The sequence below is a fragment of the Nerophis ophidion genome, linkage group LG12 (assembly GCF_033978795.1).
Source record: "Nerophis ophidion isolate RoL-2023_Sa linkage group LG12, RoL_Noph_v1.0, whole genome shotgun sequence".
In the NCBI taxonomy this organism is placed as follows: domain Eukaryota; kingdom Metazoa; phylum Chordata; class Actinopteri; order Syngnathiformes; family Syngnathidae; genus Nerophis; species Nerophis ophidion.
Window position 1 is genome coordinate 62,168,168 of NC_084622.1, and position 20,406 is coordinate 62,188,573.

The following is a 20,406-nucleotide window of genomic DNA, read 5'->3' on the forward strand; positions in this document are numbered from 1 at the left end:
CTTACTGCCACTCACACTCAGTATGTTCTCAATATTCAGTGTTTTATCGTTCATAGCTAATCTTACAAATCCCACGTTTTTTTGTTTTTTTTCATGTACATTCTTTTATTCTAGGGCAGCACGGTGGGAGAGTGGTTAGTGCGTCCGTCTCACAATACGAGGGTCCTGGGTTTGCTCCTGCACTCAGGATCTTGTGGAGTTTGCATGTTCTCCTGTGACTGTGTGGGTTCTCTAGTGTGTGAATGTTGTCTGTCTATCTGTGTTGGCTCTGTGATGAGGTGGCGACTTGTCCAGGGTGTACATCGCCTTCCGCCCAAATACAGCTGAGATAGGCTCTAGCGGTAGAAAATGGATGGGTGGATTATTTTATTCAGCGAAAAGGCTGCACAATTCCATGCAGTTTTTCGATGTGGTCTGTCATAATATTTCTAGAATTCTATCTGTCATATTGTGAGTGTTTCAATCAAAGTTTATTTATACAGCCCTTCATCACAAGTGTCTCAAAGGGCTGCACAAGCCACAAAGACATTCCACATCAGGGCAAGAAAAAAACTCAACCCAATGGGATAACAATGAGAAACCTTGGAGTGGACCGCAGATGTGGGGACCCCGCCCCTGGGCGACCGGTGCGATGGATGTCGAGTGGATCTAGGTAATAGTGTGAGAGTCCAGTCCATAGTGGATCTGGTTAATAGTGTGAGAGTCCAGTCCATAGTGGATCTGGTTAATAGTGTGAGAGTCCAGTCCATAGTGGATCTGGATAATAGTGTGAGAGTCCAGTCCATAGTGGATCTAGGTAATACTGTGAGAGTCCAGTCCATAGTGGATCTGGTTAATAGTGTGAGAGTCCAGTCCATAGTGGATCTAGGTAATACTGTGAGAGTCCAGTCCATAGTGGATCTGGTTAATAGTGTGAGAGTCCAGTCCATAGTGGATATGGTTAATAGTGTGAGAGTCCAGTCCATAGTGGATCTAGGTAATACTGTGAGAGTCCAGTCCATAGTGGATCTGGTTAATAGTGTGAGAGTCCAGCCCATAGTGGATCTGGTTAATAGTGTGAGAGTCCAGTCCATAGTGGATCTGGTTAATAGTGTGAGAGTCCAGTCCATAGTGGATCTGGTTAATAGTGTGAGAGTCCAGTCCATAGTGGGGCCAGCAGGGGATCATCTTGAGTGGAGACAAGTCAGCAGCGCAAAGACGTCCCCAACTGATGCACAGATGAGTGGTCCACCCTGGGTGCCGACTTTGAACAGCTAGCGCATCATTTGTGGTCACCTAATAACCTCTCCACGAAGGAGAGGGGGGCAGAACAAAAAAGAGACGGCAGATCAACTGGTCTCAAAGGGGGGTCTGTTTAAAGGCTAGCATATACAAATGAATTTTAAGATAGGACTTAAGTGATTCTCATACTTGCCAACCTTGAGATCTCTAAATTTGGTGAGATGGTGGTGGGGGTGTGGTGGGTGGGTGTTTTGATGTAGCAGGGGGTGTATGTATTCTCAAATATTTCTTATATATATATATATATATATATATATTAGGGCTGTGAATCTTTGGGTGTCCCACGATTCGATTCAATATTGATTCTTGGGGTCGCGATTCGATTATGTATCGATTTTTTTCGATTCAACGCGATTCTCCATTCAAAAACGATATTTTTCCGATTCAAAACGATTCTGTATTCATTCAATACATAGGATTTCAGCAGGATCTACCCCAGTCTGCTGACATGCTAGCAGAGTAGTAGATTTTTGTAAAAAGCTTTTATAATTGTAAAGGACACTGTTTTATGAACTGATTGCAATAATGTAAATTTGTTTTATCTATTAAACGAACCAAAAATATGACTTATTTTATCTTTGTGAAAACATTGGACACAGTGTGTTGTCAAGCTTATGAGATGCCATGCAAGTGTAAGCCACTGTGACACTATTGTTCTTTTTTTTTTCCATCCATCCATCCTTCCATCATCTTCCGCTTATCCGAGGTCGGGTCGCGGGGGCAACAACTTAAGCAGGGAAACCCAGACTTCCCTCTCCCCAGCCACTTCGTCTAGCTCTTCCCGGGGGATCCCGAGGCGTTCCCAGGCCAGCCGGGAGACATAGTCTTCCCAACGTGTCCTGGGTCTTCCCCGTGGCCTGCTACCGGTTGGACGTGCCCTAAACACCTCCCTAGGGAGGCGTTCGGGTGGCATCCTGACCAGATGCCCGAACCACCTCATCTGGCTCATCTCGATGTGAAGGAGCAGCGGCTTTACTTTGAGTTCCTCCCGGATGGCAGAGCTTCTCACCCTATCTCTAAGGGAGAGACCCAAACTCATTTCGGCCGCTTGTACCCGTGATCTTATACTTTCGGTCATGACCCAAAGCTCATGACCATAGGTGAGGATGGGAACGTAGATCGACCGGTAAACTGAGAGCTTTGCCTTCCGGCTCAGCTCCTTCTTCACCACAACGGATCGATACAACGTCCGCATTACTGAAGACGCCGCACCGATCCGCCTGTCGATCTCACGATCCACTCTTCCCTCACTCGTGAACAAGACTCCTAGGTACTTGAACTCCTCCACTTGGGGCAGGGTCTCCTCCCCAACCCGGAGATGGCATTCCACCCTTTCCCGGGCGAGAACAATGGACTCGGACTTGGAGGTTCTGATTCTCATTCCGGTCGCTTCACACTCGGCTGCGAACTGATCCATTTCTATTCTCCATTTCTATGTTACAAAAACCGAAGTTACACCATCTATCATAGTCACATATAGGGGTGTAATGGGACATGTATTTGGATTTCTTTTTTTTAGTGCTGAGGCGTACCAAATTCCCAAGTGGTATGCATTAAACATGAAAGACATCATGCCTTCACAGTACTCGGTAATTGAATACAAGCGGCTGCAAAATGTGAAGTATTTGCTGAGGACAGCCCCTCCCTATATGTGCGTAAAGGGGGCGTGGTCTGCAAAATGAAAAACTGATAAATTACATTGACCTCAATATTAAATTTCTACTGCAAACATGTTCCTAGCCCCTTCCTGCTATGTTTCTAATAATAATAATATGCACAGCGTTAGTATTAGATTAGATTAGATAGTCCTTTATCTATTCCTTCAGGAGAGTTCCTTCAGGAATATTAACATTTTCAGCACAATCCCATTCAAGATCAGACAAACGTTACAGGGAGACAGAACAGGATTGCTGACGGGTCTGCCGAATTCCAGCGCCCCTTACAAAAAAGGTGAGATACAGGTAAACAAGTGGTGGGGGGGATGGGAGAATAAAATAGAATATGTAGGTGATTTTAGGTTGTCCTGAGGCCTTTTTTATCGTCCCATTCACTCTCTGTAAAGCACCAGACCCATTGGCCGCAAAACAGGCCCAGAGCATAATACTACCACCACCATATTTGACAGTAGGTTTGGTGTTCCTGGGATTAAAGGCCTCACCTTTTCTCCTCCAAACATATTGCTGGGTATTGTGGCCAGACAGCTCAATTTTTGTTTCAGAACTTTCCTCCTGAAGGTCTTATCTTTGTCCGTGTGATCCATCCATCCATCCATTTTCTACCGCTTATTCCCTTTTGGGGTCGCAGGGGGCGCTGGCGCCTATCTCAGCTACAATCGGGTGGAAGTCGGGGTACACCCTGGACAAGTCACCACCTCATCACAGGTCCAACACAGATAGACAGACAATCTCTTGTACAAAACCTGTTTCCATTTGAGTTGGGAATTGTGTTAGAGGTAAAAAAAACAAAAAACAGAATACGATTATTTGCAAATCATTTTAAACCCATATTCAATTGAATGCATTACAAAGATAAGATATTTGATGTTCAAACTCATAAACTTTATTTTTTTTTTGGCAAATAATAATTAACTTAGAATTTCATGGCTGCAACACGTGCCAAAGTAGTTGGGAAAGGGCATGTTCACCACTGCGTTACATCACCTTTTCTTTTAAAAACACTCAATAAATGTTTGGGAACTGAGAAAACTGATTGTTGAAGCTTTGGAAGTGGAATTCTTTCCCATTCTTGTTTTATGTAGATATTCAGTCGTTCAACAGTCCCGAGTCTCCGCTTTCGTATTTTACACTTCGTAATGCGCCACACATTTTCGATGGGAGACAGGTTTAGACTTCAGGCGGGCCAGGATAGTACCTGCACTCTTTTTTTTTTTAAAGCCACGCTGTTGTAACACGTGCTGAATGTGGCTTGGCATTGTCTTGCTGAAATAAGCAGGGGCGTCCATGAAAAGGACGGCGGTTAGATGGCAGCATATGTTGTTCCAAAACCTGTATGTACCTTTCAGCATTAATGGTGCCTTCACAGATGTGTAAGTTACCCATGCCTTGGGCACTAATGCACCCCCATACCATCACAGATGCTGGCTTTTGAACTTTGCGTCACTAACAGTCTGGATGGTTCGCTTCCCCGATTTTGAATATATCCAAAAACAATTTGAAATTTGGACTCGTCAGACCACAAAACACTTTTCCACTTTGCATCAGTCCATATTAGATGATCTCGGGCCCAGAGAAGCCGGCTGCGTTTCTGGATGTTGTTGATAAATGGCTTTAGCTTTGCATAGTAGAGCGTTGCACCCCCATACCATCACAGAATCACAGATGTACCCATCGGTAAGAAAAGTTGGTTTTGCATAAAAAAGCCCTTTCAGGTGGTATACTTTGGACAAGATTTTTTACAGCGATTATTGAATGTATCAAATAAAAGAGACACAGTATGAAAAAAGGAAATGATTCCACCCTTAAGCTTCAACCTTGAGGTTCCCCCCTTTTCTCCCTTGACAGGCCGAGTCAGGGTGTTCTTAAATTTGGAGAGAAACTGACGTGATATTAGGTTGCACGCCCTGCCTCAAGGTTGTTTTCCCGCTGCTGCCTGACGAGTGTCTTGGTCACAGCAGTGATCAGTATTCATGTCAGGAACTTTGAAAACTACAAACCATTATGCCAGGCAGCTATCACGTTTGTGTTTATGGTGAGGCAGTTTTCGCTGCTGCAGGAAGATGAGAATATACATGAAGACTTTCAGTAAGGATCTCATGATCAGGACTGTGAATTGGTGTATCACAGGGGTGTCCAAACTTTTTCCACTATGTGCCGCACACTGTGAGATTAAAGGCCTACTGCAGGGGTGCCCATTACGTCGATCGCGAGCTACCAGTCGACCGCGGGGGGTGTGTCAGTCGATCTCCAGCCAGGCTTTTAAAAAAAATAGACCTGAAAATGAGTGATCATCAATCTTCACCAAGACGTCACTTAAATGACATTCACGGTACCGGAGGGTCTTGTGAGATGACGCTGGCTGCTGCAAGATCATTATTATGAAAATATGACCGAGAGGAAGGCGAGAAACACTTTTTATTTCAACAGACTCTCGCGCCGTACCTTCCGTCAAAACTCTAAAGGCAGACTGCACATTTCCTATCTTCACAATAAAAGCCCTGCTTCATGCTGCCTGCGCTAACTAAATACAGAGTCTCGGAAAACTGGCGCGCACAAGCGATCCCTCAGAAAGCTGGCGTGCACATCACTTGTGCACGCCAGCTTTCCGAGACTCTTATTTTGTTAGCGCAGGCAGCATGAAGCAGGGCTTTTATTGTGAAGATAGGAAATGTGCAGTCGGCCTTTAGAGTTTTGACGGAAGGGACGGCGCGAAAGTCTGTTGAAATAAAAAGTGTTTCTCGCCTTCCTCTCTGTCATTTTTTCATAATAATGAACTGGCAGCAGCCAGCGTCATCTCACAAGACCCTCGGGTGCCGTGAATGTCAATCAAGCAAGCTACGGAATTTGCCGCCAATGTTTTTCTTGTAAAGTGTATGGAAGCTGGATGAATTAGATGCCAAAATCCAACCACTTTCATGTGGTATTGTACAGAAAGGACAACTTTTTTTCTCCTCCATTTGAAAATGTGGGCGTTATCATCATTACTGTCTGATTCCAATCAATGCAAGTCATCAGAATCAGGTAATACACCAACTTATATTCTTGTCTTGGTGAAAGAAAGACATCTATATGTGTTACACATGCTTGTATTATCATTAAACACATTTAACTTGTTTACAAAAATGTCTCTTTCATAAATAAATAAATATAAATGATATATATAAATGAGGTAGATCCCCTCGAGTTGGTCAATTGAAAAGTAGCTCGCCTGCAGAAAAAGTGTGGGCACCCCTGGCCTACTGAAAGCCACTACTTGCGACCACGCAGTCTGATAGTTTATATATCAATGATGAAATATTAACATTGCAACACATGCCAATACGGCCTTTTTAGTTTACTAAATTACAATTTTAAATTTCCCGCAAAGTGTCGTGTTGAAAACGTCGCAGTATGATGACGCGTGCGTTTGACGTCACCGGTTCGTAGCGGACATTATTTTCCAGCCTAATCCAAGCTATAAGTAGTCTTCTTGGGTGAAAATTTGTCCCGGGAGGTTTTCGGGAGAGGCGCTGAATTTCGGGAGTCTCCCGGAAAGTCCAGGAGGTTTGGCAAGTATGGCCGTAATTGACTTTTTCCGCATATTGATTTCTGTTTCCATAGCAGTGCCATTCCCACTTCTGGCAACAAATATGTTCCTACTGATGGAAAGAAAGGCTGTATAAATTTTCTAATCATGGCAAATTTGGTAACAAACAAGGGAGACGAATAGTTTTTGAGAAATAAGGATTCACATTTTGAAGCTGAATGAACAGAGGATGAAATAGTGCTTATAGAAGCCAGCACGAAGAAGAGGGTGAAACGTTGGAGCAGACAGAAGCTGAGAAAGTGAGGTCGGCATGACACGATGCAGCTAGTGGCCTAGTGGTTAGATGGTTAGAGTCTCCGCCCTGAGATTGGTAGGTTGGGAGTTCAAATCCCGGCCGAGTCATACCAAACACTATAAAAATGGGACCCACTACCTCCCTGCTTGGCACTCAGCATTAAGGGTTGGAATTGGGGGTTAAATCACCAAAACTGATTCCCGGGCGCGGCACCGCTGCTACCCACTGCTCCCCTCACCTCCCAGGGGGTGATCAAGGGTGATGGGTCAAATGCAGAGAATAATTCCGCCACACCAAGCGTGTGTGTGAGAATCAATGGTACTTTAACTTTAACTAATGTGGAATTTGGAGACAAGCTATTTCAACATAAATGGCGTGCTTACCCCAAATAAACCGTGGACCAAACGCACAACTGTCCATCGAGTGAGTAACATTTTTAATAATAATAATAATAATAACAATAATAATAATAATATATTTTATTTGTAAAAGTGCTTTACATTGCCCAAACAACCTCAAAGTGCTACAGTCCATTAAAACCAACCAGTAGACCGCAATGTCTATCATTGACCACAAAGTCAATGATAAAAAAACCAACTACTCTTAGAAAATCCATGGTACAGTTCAAAGACACAAATTCCTTGTAAAAAAAGAAGCACATTGTCACAGGATACTCTGGTTGTGTTATCATTTTTGTGGGAGCTGTTTTGTTTTCTTTACACCACACAAAAGTTGAACAAACATGGGGCTAATACGTCCATGTTTGGTTCAGAGTTTGGGGAAAAATGCAGTCAAGATGTTTCCGAGCCTGCTGATACTACTTTGTTGTAAACAACAAAGAAAAAAACAAAACAATTCCTACTCAAACTGCGCGGATATTTGTTGGAACAATAAATTGCAAGCGTACAAATAGTGACAGGAACATCTTGAAACGGACAAAACCTCCGATGTTTTCGCTCGTGTTGAAATCACGGACCCGTCCCATCGAGATCGTTATCTGTTGACAAATGACTTTCTTAATAAGGGGTATCATTTCCATATGACTCCATGCTTACTCTTTAATCAAGAGGATGGAGTTTGTGTGTCCTGGCTGGATCGACGTATGGGTGAGCAACTTATCAGCTCACAAAGATCCATTTAAATCAGGGGTCTCAAACTCAATTCACCTGGGGGCCACTGGACCCAGAGTCTGGGTGAGGCTGGGCAGCAAGAAAATATTTCTTAAAAAAATATTGCATACTCCTCAGCATGTCTAGTTGTGTAATGACGTTTCAAATTGAATTCCTTGAGCACCGCAACTTTTTCTGTGCAAATACAGTTCGAGATGCCACCTCAGTAGAAGCATTTAAGTCTCACCTTAAAACTCATTTGTATACTCTAGCCTTTAAATAGACTCCCTTTTTAGACCAGTTGATCTGCCGTTTCTTTTCTTTTTCTTCTATGTCCCACTCTCCTTTGTGGACGGGGTCCGGTCCGATCCGGTGGCCATGTACTGCTCGCCTGTGAATCGGCTGGGGACATCTCTGCGCTGCTGATCAGCCTCCACTTGGGATGGTTTCCTGCTGGCTCCGCTGTGAACGGGACTCTCGCTGCTGTGTTGGATCCGCTTTGGACTGGACTCTCGCGACTGTGTTGGATCCATTATGGATTGATCTTTCACAGTATCATGTTCTCATATGTTCTCATAGTCATCAGTATCATCAGTATGTGGTTTGTGCAGCCCTTTGAGACACTAGTGATTTAGGGCTATATAAGTAAACATTGATTGATTGATTGATTGATTGAAATAAGACACATCGGGGTGGCCCTGTGCTCAAAAAAGAAACATTGCATCTCCCACTTTTCCTGGAATTGTCTTTGCACATCACTAACCTTTCTTTTCACTGCAGGCTTTGAAAAAGACTTGTTTGGGGTTGTGGAATATATTTGTATACAGCCGACGCAAGGAGAATAACGTTATTTCTGCAATGTGTGTCGTTCTACTTTTTCTCCCTACAGCAACAGGGCGGTCGACGGATAATAGCCGGGAAAGTACAGGGATAGCGAGCGCAAAAAAGTGTTATTTGGCGTCATATAGAAATATATGTAGTGTTCATCGTGTGAGGCAATGCAAATTAAACAATAAAAAAACAAACAAATAACGGTTTGAATTGGTCCAGGTTATCGGGGACTGTTATTAATGACAGACAGGTGTCGCGGTGTGACTGCAGCCAGGCACGTACGAAACCCCTCATTTGCCGCTTTTCCACTAATGCAGGGGTAGGCAACCCAGAACGATGCAAGGGCCATTTTGGATCCAAATAACACAACGCTGTCAGGCGTCATTCATATAAAACTTGCGGGCCGAACTAACATTAAACTTTCATATTGAGGTGTGGGCCGCAAAATAACGTCTCGCGGGCCGCGTGTCTGAGACCCCTGATTCAAAGGCTACTCTGTCACTTGAATCACTTTATGCTCCATTTAAGTTGCTTAGTCTTAGATTGTACCGTATGTCCCGGCAAGAAATCTGCGTTCAAAAGACTCCGGCTTATTAGTGATTCCTAGAGCCCAAAAAAAGTCTGCGGGCTATAGAGCGTTTTCCGTTCGGGCTCCAGTACTCTGGAATGCCCTCCCGGTAACAGTTTGAGATGCTACCTCAGTAGAAGCATTTAAGTCTCACCTTAAAACTCATCTGTATACTCTAGCCTTTAAATAGACCTCCTTTTTAGACCAGTTGATCAGCCGCTTTTTTTCTTTCTCCTATGTCCCCCCCTCCCTTGTGGAGGGGGTCCGGTCCGATGACCATGGATGAAGTACTGGCCGTCCAGAGTCGAGACCCAGGATGGACCGCTCGTCCGGACCCAGGATGGACCGCTCGCCTGTATCGGTTGGGGACATCTCTACGCTGCTGATCCGCCTCCGCTTGAGATGGTTTCCTGTGGACGAGACTCTCGCTGCTGTCTTGGATCCGCTTGAACTGAACTCTCGTGGCTGTGTTGGAGCCGCTATGGATTGAACTTTCACAGTATCATGTTAGACCCGCTCGACATCCATTGCTTTCGGTCCCCTAGAGGCGGGGGGTTGCCCACATCTGAGGTCCTCTCCAAGGTTTCTCATAGTCAGCATTGTCACTGGCGTCCCACTGGATGTGAATTCTCCCTGCCCACTTGGTGTGAGTTTTCCTTGCCCTTTTGTGGGTTCTTCCGAGGATGTTGTAGTCGTAATGATTTGTGCAGTCCTTTGAGACATTTGTGATTTGGGGCTATATAAATAAACATTGATTGACTGATTGATTGATGTTTGTGTATTCCAATTTGGTGATCATCTTCAGCTCCTTGCAAACCAATTTCCAATCCAATCCACTTTATTTGCAGTATATAGCATATTTAAACAACAAAAATGCTTTCAAAGTGCTGCACAATAATGTTAAAAACAAGATTCAAATATTGTCCTTAGCTGAATAATATATATGTATATATATATATGAAACAAAACAAAAAAAATACGAAAATAAATATGATTAAAAACGATTTTAAAGGGGTAAAACCACTTTGCTGACAATTTAAATGTTGCATGGGAAACTTCTTATCATATTATATCATACTTATTATATTGCCACTCTTATGTTTCTCTGATGTCTCACCAAAAATGTTAACTGTTCCCTTAGATACCAGAATAAATTCTCGCCTAATGTAATATGTTGTTAGAACCAAGTTGTTGAGTTTACTGTATGCTTTTAATGGTCTCCAGATTTCTAAGTGGTCCTGTTAATATTGCAACGCAGACTTAAGTCATTCAAGTTTGATAGCTTCAATATGAAATAAATAAGTGGCCCTGAAGCAATTGTCCTGGTCGATGTTTCGGAAGGGGAAGCACACACACACACACACACACACACACACACACACAATGTCACCAGCAGATGGGGTTTGCGCAGCTTCATTAATCTTCCTTCAGGTGGAGCAGATAATTACACACCTTAATTGGAGTTTAAAGACATTGATAAATAAAATGCAGCTTGTGTTGGCTCTTCTACGTCTACTCCTTCCAAGTGTGTTCCCCCGCACGAGTTAAGGAGTCATCCTGCTAGAACGAAGCCCGTTGATGACTTCCACATTCATCAATGGAGCGTGAGATCATTGTTGTTGTTGCCGTGCCCTCCTTTATCGATGCTTAAAACAATAAGCATTCAGGAAATTTGAAGCAGATCTTGAGAAGGCAGGAATAATGTCATCAGTCCAGCAAAGCACTTGTTCCCTTATGGAATAAGGCATTGAACCGTTTCATTGATTGAAACTGGATTTTTTTTAACTAAAAACACTTAAGGTCATGCAGGCTGAATACATACTGAATTTAAAGCAATCCTACCACAATTCATAGCAGTTTGGTTAAATTATTATCTTTGGAAATGGCCAATTCTGTACTTCTAGAGGACTAGAGTTGTCCCAATACCAACATTTTGGTACCAGTACCAAAATGTGATTCGATACTTGTAGATATGTTACGACCTGTGTTTAGTTTTTGGGTGTTTTTCCTTTGTTTTTGGTTTGACTATGTCATGTCTTTGTGATCATGTTTTGTTTGGTTATGTTCTGTTGGTTTTTGGACTCTTTGTGCACTCTTGTTTTGTCACCATGACAACCATTAGTTTCACCTGTCATGTGTTCGGATTCACGCACCTGTCACTTAATCATGTCTTTATTATTTAAGCTTGTAGTTGCCAGGCAGTTGGCCTGGCGTCATCACTCCGTTCATGCTTGATTCATGCTAATCTTGTCTTGCCACGTGAGATTTCTTTGTTATTCAAGCCACAGTTTTGTTCAGTGGTTCTCAAATGGGGGTACGTGTACCCCGGGGGGCACTTGAAGGTATGCCAAGGGGTATGTGATATTTTTAAAAAATATTTAAAAAATAGCAACAATTCAAACATCCTTTATAAATATATTTATTGAATAATACTTCAACAAAATATGAATGTAAGTTAATAAACTGTGAAAAGAAATGCAACAATGCTGGATTTTTTTGTGGACATGTCCCATAAATATTGATGTTAAAGATTTATATTTTGTGAAGAAATGTTTAGAATTAAGTTGATGAATCCAGATGGATCTCTATTACAATCCCCTATGAGGGCACTTTAAGTTAATTCTCTATGTGTAGAAATCTTTATTCATAATTGAATCACTTGTTTATTTTTCATCAAGTTTTTAGTTATTTTTATATCTTTTTTTTCCAAATAGTTCAAGAAAAAAAACACTACAAATGAGCAATATTTTGCACTGTTATACAATTGAATAAATCAGAAACTGATGACATAGTGCTGTATTTTACTTCTTTATCTCTTTTTTTCAACCAAAAATGCTTTGCTCCGATTAGGGGGTACTTGAATTAAAAAAATCAGGGGGTACGTCACTGAATAAAGGTAGAGAACCACTGGACTATGTCATGTCTTTGTGATCATGTTTTGTTTGGTTATGTTCTGTTGGTTTTTGGACTCTTTGTGCACTCTTGTTTTGTCACCATGACAACCATTAGTTTCACCTGTCATGTTTTCTTATTCACGCACCTGTCACTAATCATGTCTTCAATATTTAAGCTTGTAGTTGCCAGGCAGTCGGCCTGGCGTCATCACTCCGTTCATGCTTGATTCATGCTAATCTTGTCTTGCCACGTGAGATTTCTTTGTTATTCAAGCCACAGTTTAATGCAGTGGTTCTCAAATGGGGGTACGCGTACCCCTGGGGGCACTTGAAGGTATGCCAAGGGGTATGTGATATTTTTAAAAAATATAAAAAAATAGCAACAATTCAAACATCCTTTATAAATATATTTATTGAATAATACTTCAACAAAATATGAATGTAAGTTCATAAACTGTGAAAAGAAATGCAACAATGCTGGATTTTTTTGTGGACATGTCCCATAAATATTGATGTTAAAGATTTATATTTTGTGAAGAAATGTTTAGAATTAAGTTCATGAATCCAGATGGATCTCTATTACAATCCCCTATGAGGGCACTTTAAGTTAATTCTTCATGTGTAGAAATCTTTATTCATAATTGAATCACTTGTTTATTTTTCATCAAGTTTTTAGTTATTTTTATATCTTTTTTTTCCAAATAGTTCAAGAAAAAAAACACTACAAATGAGCAATATTTTGCACTGTTATACAATTGAATAAATCAGAAACTGATGACATAGTGCTGTATTTTACTTCTTTATCTCTTTTTTTCAACCAAAAATGCTTTGCTCCGATTAGGGGGTACTTGAATAAAAAAAATCAGGGGGTACGTCACTGAAAAAAGGTAGAGAACCACTGGACTATGTCATGTCTTTGTGATCATGTTTTGTTTGGTTATGTTCTGTTGGTTTTTGGACTCTTTGTGCACTCTTGTTTTGTCACCATGACAACCATTAGTTTCACCTGTCATGTGTTCGGATTCACGCACCTGTCACTTAATCATGTCTTCAATATTTAAGCTTGTAGTTGCCAGGCAGTCGGCCTGGCGTCATCACTCCGTTCATGCTTGATTCATGCTAATCTGGTCTTGCCACTTGAGTTTTCTTTGTTATTCAAGCCACAGTTTAGTGCAGTGGTTCTCAAATGGGGGTACGTGTACCCCGGGGGGCACTTGAAGGTATGCCAAGGGGTATGTGATATTTTTAAAAAATATTTAAAAAATAGCAACAATTCAAACATCCTTTATAAATATATTTATTGAATAATACTTCAACAAAATATGAATGTAAGTTAATAAACTGTGAAAAGAAATGCAACAATGCAATATTCAGTGTTGACAGCTAGATTTTTTTGTGAACATGTGCCATAAATATTGATGTTAAAGATTTATATTTTGTGAAGAAATGTTTAGAATTAAGTTCATGAATCCAGATGGATCTCTATTACAATCCCCTATGAGGGCACTTTAAGTTGATTTTCTATGGGTAGAAATCTTTATTCATAATTGAATCACTTGTTTATTTTTCAACAAGTTTTAAGTTATTTTTATATCTTTTTTTTCCAAATAGTTCAAGAAAAAACACTACAAATGATCAATTTTTTGCACTATATAATAAATAAGAAACTGATGACATAGTGCTGTATTTTACTTTTTTTCAACCAATCTTTAATATCTTTGACGGAAAGAACTGCTAGGCACACCACTCGCCACTTCTCCCAAATAAAAAAGTGTGAAAAAGGAAATTGTGCTTAGGGCACAAATTTTGCCTGGTCTCGGGAACTAGAGACCTCCAAATTGTTGCAAGGTCCCAATTTACCCTAAAACGAACTTACCTGAAAAAGTACCTCTGACCCAAGAGGTTCAAAATGTGTTTGCAATTTGGATTATTTGGGGCATTCTTGAACCTTATCGGACCCTTCCAGTACCTAATTGGGTACAATTGGGACCTCGTAGTTACTTAAAAAACGGGGGTCTTTTTGGGGTTTTTTTATTAAGTAAAACGATTATTTAGACTTTGGAACAGCTTTAAACTGTCTTTCATGTCATAACGTTACCTGTGATTGTTGTCGGTGAAGAAAGATGTTTAGTAAAATGAAAGTAGTTAAGAACTGTTCCCAAGCCAAGAAAGGCTAAATAGCCATGCTAAATTTACAAGTCAGCTAAGCCGTCTATTGGACTTCAAGATCTCGTCAACAACAGTGCTTGATTGTAAAATACAATAAAATACCCACTACCTATTTTTTAAGTGGTTAAATGTAATGTATTTGCAATCTGATGTATAATTACATGTTGCAAATCAGCTAAATGAAAATAAGACAACGAATGATGAATAATTTACATAATAATACTCTGACTTAGTAATCGCAAAAAAGAAAACGGATTGAGTGTTTTACACAAGGCACCGTCAACAACACTGAAAATCATTCCAATTAAAGGTGGCGATGAAATTCTGTCTCTCAAAATTGATCCTTACCTGGCAAAGTGGAAAGCTTCTCCAAGATGTTATCTATTTTGCGATTCAATCCCGAGACCGCCAAAGTCTGGGTACTCACAGTTCTGCCCATCCCATCCATCCCAACGGACGGCCTTTGGGCTCCTTGAACGGCTACCATCGTCTTCCGAATTTCTCGATAGAACAAAACAACGCTCAGTCCAATCAGCAGATGCCCTGTTATCACAGTTCTAAATAGATAGATATCTTTAATATCTTTGACGGAAAGAACTGCTAGGCACACCACTCGCCACTTCTCCCAAATAAAAAAGTGTGAAAAAGGAAATTGTGCTTAGGGCCCAAATTTTGCCTGGTTTCGGGAATGACTAACATTCCCAAAGGGTACTAGAGACCTCCAAATTGTTGCAAGGTCCCAATTTACCCTAAAACGAACTTACTTGGAAAAGTACCTCTGACCCAAGCGGTTCAAAATGTGTTTGCAATTTGGATTATTTGGGGCATTCTTGGACCTTATCGGACCCTTCCAGTACCTGATTTGGTACGATTGGGACCTCGAAGTTACTTAAAAAAACGGGTTTGGGTTAGCGTTGGAATAATAACCTTTTACCCCAGGGGTGCCCATTACGTCGATCGCGAGCTACCAGTCGACCGCGGGGGGTGTGTCAGTCGATCTCCAGCCAGGCTTTTAAAAAAAATAGACCTAAAAATTAGTGATCATCAATCTTCACCAAGACGTCACTTAAATGACATTCACGGTACCGGAGGGTCTTGTGAGATGACGCTGGCTGCTGCAAGATCATTATTATGAAAATATGACCGAGAGGAAGGCGAGAAACACTTTTTATTTCAACAGACTCTCGCGCCGTACCTTCCGTCAAAACTCTAAAGGCCGACTGCACATTTCCTATCTTCACAATAAAAGCCCTGCTTCATGCTGCCTGCGCTAACTAAATACAGAGTCTCGGAAAACTGGCGTGCACAAGCGATCCCTCAGAAAGCTGGCGTGCACATCACTTGTGCACGCCAGCTTTCCGAGACTCTTATTTTGTTAGCGCAGGCAGCATGAAGCAGGGCTTTTATTGTGAAGATAGGAAATGTGCAGTCGGCCTTTAGAGTTTTGACGGAAGGGACGGGGCGAAAGTCTGTTGAAATAAAAAGTGTTTCTCGCCTTCCTCTCTGTCATTTTTTCATAATAATGAACTGGCAGCAGCCAGCGTCATCTCACAAGACCCTCGGGTGCCGTGAATGTCAATCAAGCAAGCTACGGAATTTGCCGCCAATGTTTTTCTTGTAAAGTGTATGGAAGCTGGATGAATTAGATGCCAAAAACCAACCACTTTCATGTGGTATTGTACAGAAAGGACAACTTTTTTTCTCCTCCATTTGAAAATGTGGGCGTTATCATCATTACTGTCTGATTCCAATCAATGCAAGTCATCAGAATCAGGTAATACACCAACTTATATTCTTGTCTTCGTGAAAGAAAGACATCTATATGTGTTACACATGCTTGTATTATCATTAAACACATTTAACTTGTTTACAAAAATGTCTCTTTCATAAATAAATAAATATAAATGATATATATAAATGAGGTAGATCCCCTCGAGTTGGTCAATTGAAAAGTAGCTCGCCTGCAGAAAAAGTGTGGGCACCCCTGTTTTACCCCATATAGTGGGTTATAGAAGAGTTACGAAAGACTATGATACTTGGAGTTGACAAGAAGCCTCGAAGGAGCCATTAGATGAGGCCACATTTTAAGTAGTTTCATTGCCTTGTATAAATCTAAAATAATACTTTTCAAATATCGAAATCTGCAACTGATCGCATTGCGGTTTTACTGTTGTGACAATCCACTGCTGCACTCCATTTAATTTTTGTAACTGCTCGACTGACTGAATGAGAAATGACATGAATCCTCCTGCGAATGAGACAGCTCTAATAAAGAAGGTCTGTGCACATTTTGGCAGAGTGAATTTAAGTCCAGCTGACATCTGTTGTGGCCAGAGGAGAAAACTGTTCATTAATTACATTTTTTTCCAATCTTCAACCGTAATCACCCACCTTTTTGTTCTGCACTAATTAGCAGGCATGGGAAACGGAAACACCCTGCGATGAGGTGGGGACTTGTCCATTGTGTACCCCGCTAAGGTTAGCATTCAATGTCAGTCATGCAATCACCGGCCACCCAATACTCCGAAAAATTAAGAAAGATCAGAGAGTGGGGAAGGGGGTTATGACCGTTATAATGTTCCACAACAACGGGGCGAAATTGGTGTGGATATTATTATGTAGTCTTGTTCAGACCCGATCTTAGAGCCTCATATCGGTTTGGAAGGAGATCTGATTATATAAAGTCCAGATGACAGTCTGATGGTTAGTGGCGAGGAGCAGTTTTTACCACCAGGCTCAGCCTACTACAAATGGGTATGCTTAGGTGTGGACCCATCCATTACTTCGTTATAATTTGTATCAGTAATGATCAAGATCTGAATTTGCAGACCAGAGTTATTACCATTCAACGTTTTGTGGCATGTCGCTAACCAACTGTGTATTGTATTGATATCTCTAACAGATTGTTGGGTTTACTGTGACGATTGCGCGGCATCGTGATTCGGGTTCGTTCTCTCTTGATGCATTTGGGCTCGGACACAGCGTGAAGGTAAGATACAATGATTTATTTTAAAATATAAATCAGACTAAGAAAAAGAAAAACTTTGCACAAGGCACAAAAGGCAAACAAAAGAGCTAGCATGTGAGCTAGAGGAATAACAAAAGGACTTAGCGTGGTAGCTAGCTGGTAGCGAACAGGAATACAGGATCGGGAATCAAGGTCGTCACTGTTGTGCGAACACAAACTAGGAAGCAAGGTCGAATAAACGAAGGAGGCAGGCTTAAATCGGGACAGTAATTACAAAAACAGGTGTGCGTCCGGAAACAAGTGGCAGGTAACTATGGGGACAGAACAAAACAAAGAAGTGCAACCAGGAACTAAGGCAGAACATAATACAAAAATTACTCAAAACCTGTACATAATATGATCCGGGCAGTGGATCATAACATTTACGTTGTTTCTTATTGGAGGAATGTGTTTCTGTACAATTCAGTTTTCAACTAACCTTTTTGATTGACTTACAAATGAAAACTGAGTTTCCACTGGCGAGTTTGGCGGGCTTTCTGTTACGGCTCAAGAGCGCCTCACTGGGCACAATTGTCACACCTTTTTTTGTGTATTGAGACTTTTATTAGTAGATTGTACAGTACAGTACATATTCCGTACAACTGACCACTAAATGGTAACATCCGTATAAGTTTTTCAACTTGTTTAAGTCGGGGTCCACGTTAATCGATTCATGACACTGATGAGTGCGTTCCAGTGCCAGAACGAAGCTTACCTGCACTGTGCAGTAAGCCCAGACGTCTCCAGCTTCCTTTTCCATGTGCCTACTAGCTCTCTGCGTTTCCCCTCCTCTGTGCTCATTGTGTCTTGTCCTGTGCTGTCATCCTCTCCGTCTCCTGAATTCGAGATGTGTGTCTCGTCTCCCTGGACTTCCCTTGGACTTTTTGGTGCCATTCCAGATCTCGACCTTTCGCCTGCCCCCGGACTTTGACGCCTCTCTCCAGCCCTCGACCTCTCGCATGCCCACGGACTTCCGAGCCTGCCTTGCCCTCTCTGGACTTTCGCATTCTTTTGAACTCTCACCTACAACACCTGCCTGTAACACTCTCAAGTTAAGACTTCCCTTTGGACTTTTTGGTGCCATTTCAGATCTCGACCTTTCGCCTGCCCCCGGACTTTGACGCCTCTCTCCAGCCCTCGACCTCTCGCATGCCCACGGACTTCCGAGCCTGCCTTGCCCTCTCTGGACTTTCGCATTCTTTTGAACTCTCACCTACAACACCTGCCTGTAACACTCTCAAGTTAAGACTTCCCTTGGACTTTTTGGTGCCATTTCAGATCTCGACCTTTCGCCTGCCCCCGGACTTTGACGCCTCTCTCCAGCCCCTCGACCTCTCGCATGCCCACGGACTTCCGAGCCTGCCTTGCCCTCTCTGGACTTTCGCATTCTTTTGAACTCTCACCTACAACACCTGCCTGTAACACTCTCAAGTTAAGACTTCCCTTGGACTTTTTGGTGCCATTTCAGATCTCGACCTTTCGCCTGCCCCCGGACTTTGACGCCTCTCTCCAGCCCTCGACTTCTCGCATGCCCACGGACTTCCGAGCCTGCCTTGCCCTCTCTGGACTTTCGCATTCTTTTGAACTCTCACCTGCAACACCTGCCTGTAACACTCTCAAGTTAAGACTTCCCTTGGACTTTTTGGTGCCATTCCAGATCTCGACCTTTCGCCTGCCCCCGGACTTTGACGCCTCTCTCCAGCCCTTGACTTCTCGCATGCCCACGGACTTCCGAGCCTGGCTTGCCCTCTCTGGACTTTCGCATTCTTTTGAACTCTCACCTACAACACCTGCCTGTAACACTCTCAAGTTAAGACTTCCCTTGGACTTTTTGGTGCCATTTCAGATCTCGACCTTTCGCCTGCCCCCGGACTTTGACGCCTCTCTCCAGCCCTCGACTTCTCGCATGCCCACGGACTTCCGAGCCTGCCTTGCCCTCTCTGGACTTTCGCATTCTTTTGAACTCTCACCTACAACACCTGCCTGTAACACTCTCAAGTTAAGACTTCCCTTGGACTTTTTGGTGCCATTTCAGATCTCGACCTTTCGCCTGCCCCCGGACTTTGACGCCTCTCTCCAGCCCTCGACCTCTCGCATTACCACGGACTTCCGAGCCTGCCTTGCCCTCTCTGGACTTTCGCATTCTTTTGAACTCTCACCTACAACACCTGCCTGTAACACTCTCAAGTTAAGACTTCCCTTAGACTTTTTGGTGCCATTTCAGATCTCGACCTTTCGCCTGCCCCCGGACTTTGACGCCTCTCTCCAGCCCTCGACCTCTCGCATGCCCACGGACTTCCGAGCCTGCCTTGCCCTCTCTGGACTTTCGCATTCTTTTGAACTCTCACCTACAACACCTGCCTGTAACACTCAAGTTAAGACTTCCCTTGGACTTTTTGGTGCCATTTCAGATCTCGACCTTTCGCCTGCCCCCGGACTTTGACGCCTCTCTCCAGCCCTCGACCTCTCGCATGCCCACGGTCTTCCGAGCCTGCCTTGCCCTCTCTGGACTTTCGCATTCTTTTGAACTCTCACCTACAACACCTGCCTGTAACACTCTCAAGTTAAGACTTCCCTTGGACTTTTTGGTGCCATTTCAGATCTCGACCTTTCGCCTGCCCCCGGACTTTGACGCCTCTCTCCAGCCCTCGACCTCTCGCATGCCCACGGTCTTCCGAGCCTGCCTTGCCCTCTCTGGACTTTCGCATTCTTTTGAACTCTCACCTACAACACCTGCCTGTAACACTCTCAAGTTAACCGCAACACATAAGTCGCACACCACATATTTTGGCTGGTTGCGCACTTCATACTCTCGTATTAATAAAAACCCCTAAGGCTAAGCGGCGTCCCTGACTCAGTGCCGTCTCCTTCTCCACTGTACCATTACACTTTCAGGAGCTAAACATTTGTTTTTACTTTGAATGTTTTCCCGACCGGGTTGGGGAGGAGACCCTGCCCCAAGTGGAGGAGTTCAAGTACCTAGGAGTCTTGTTCACGGGTGGGGGAAGAGTGGATCGTGAGATCGACAGGCGGATCGGTGCGGCGTCTTC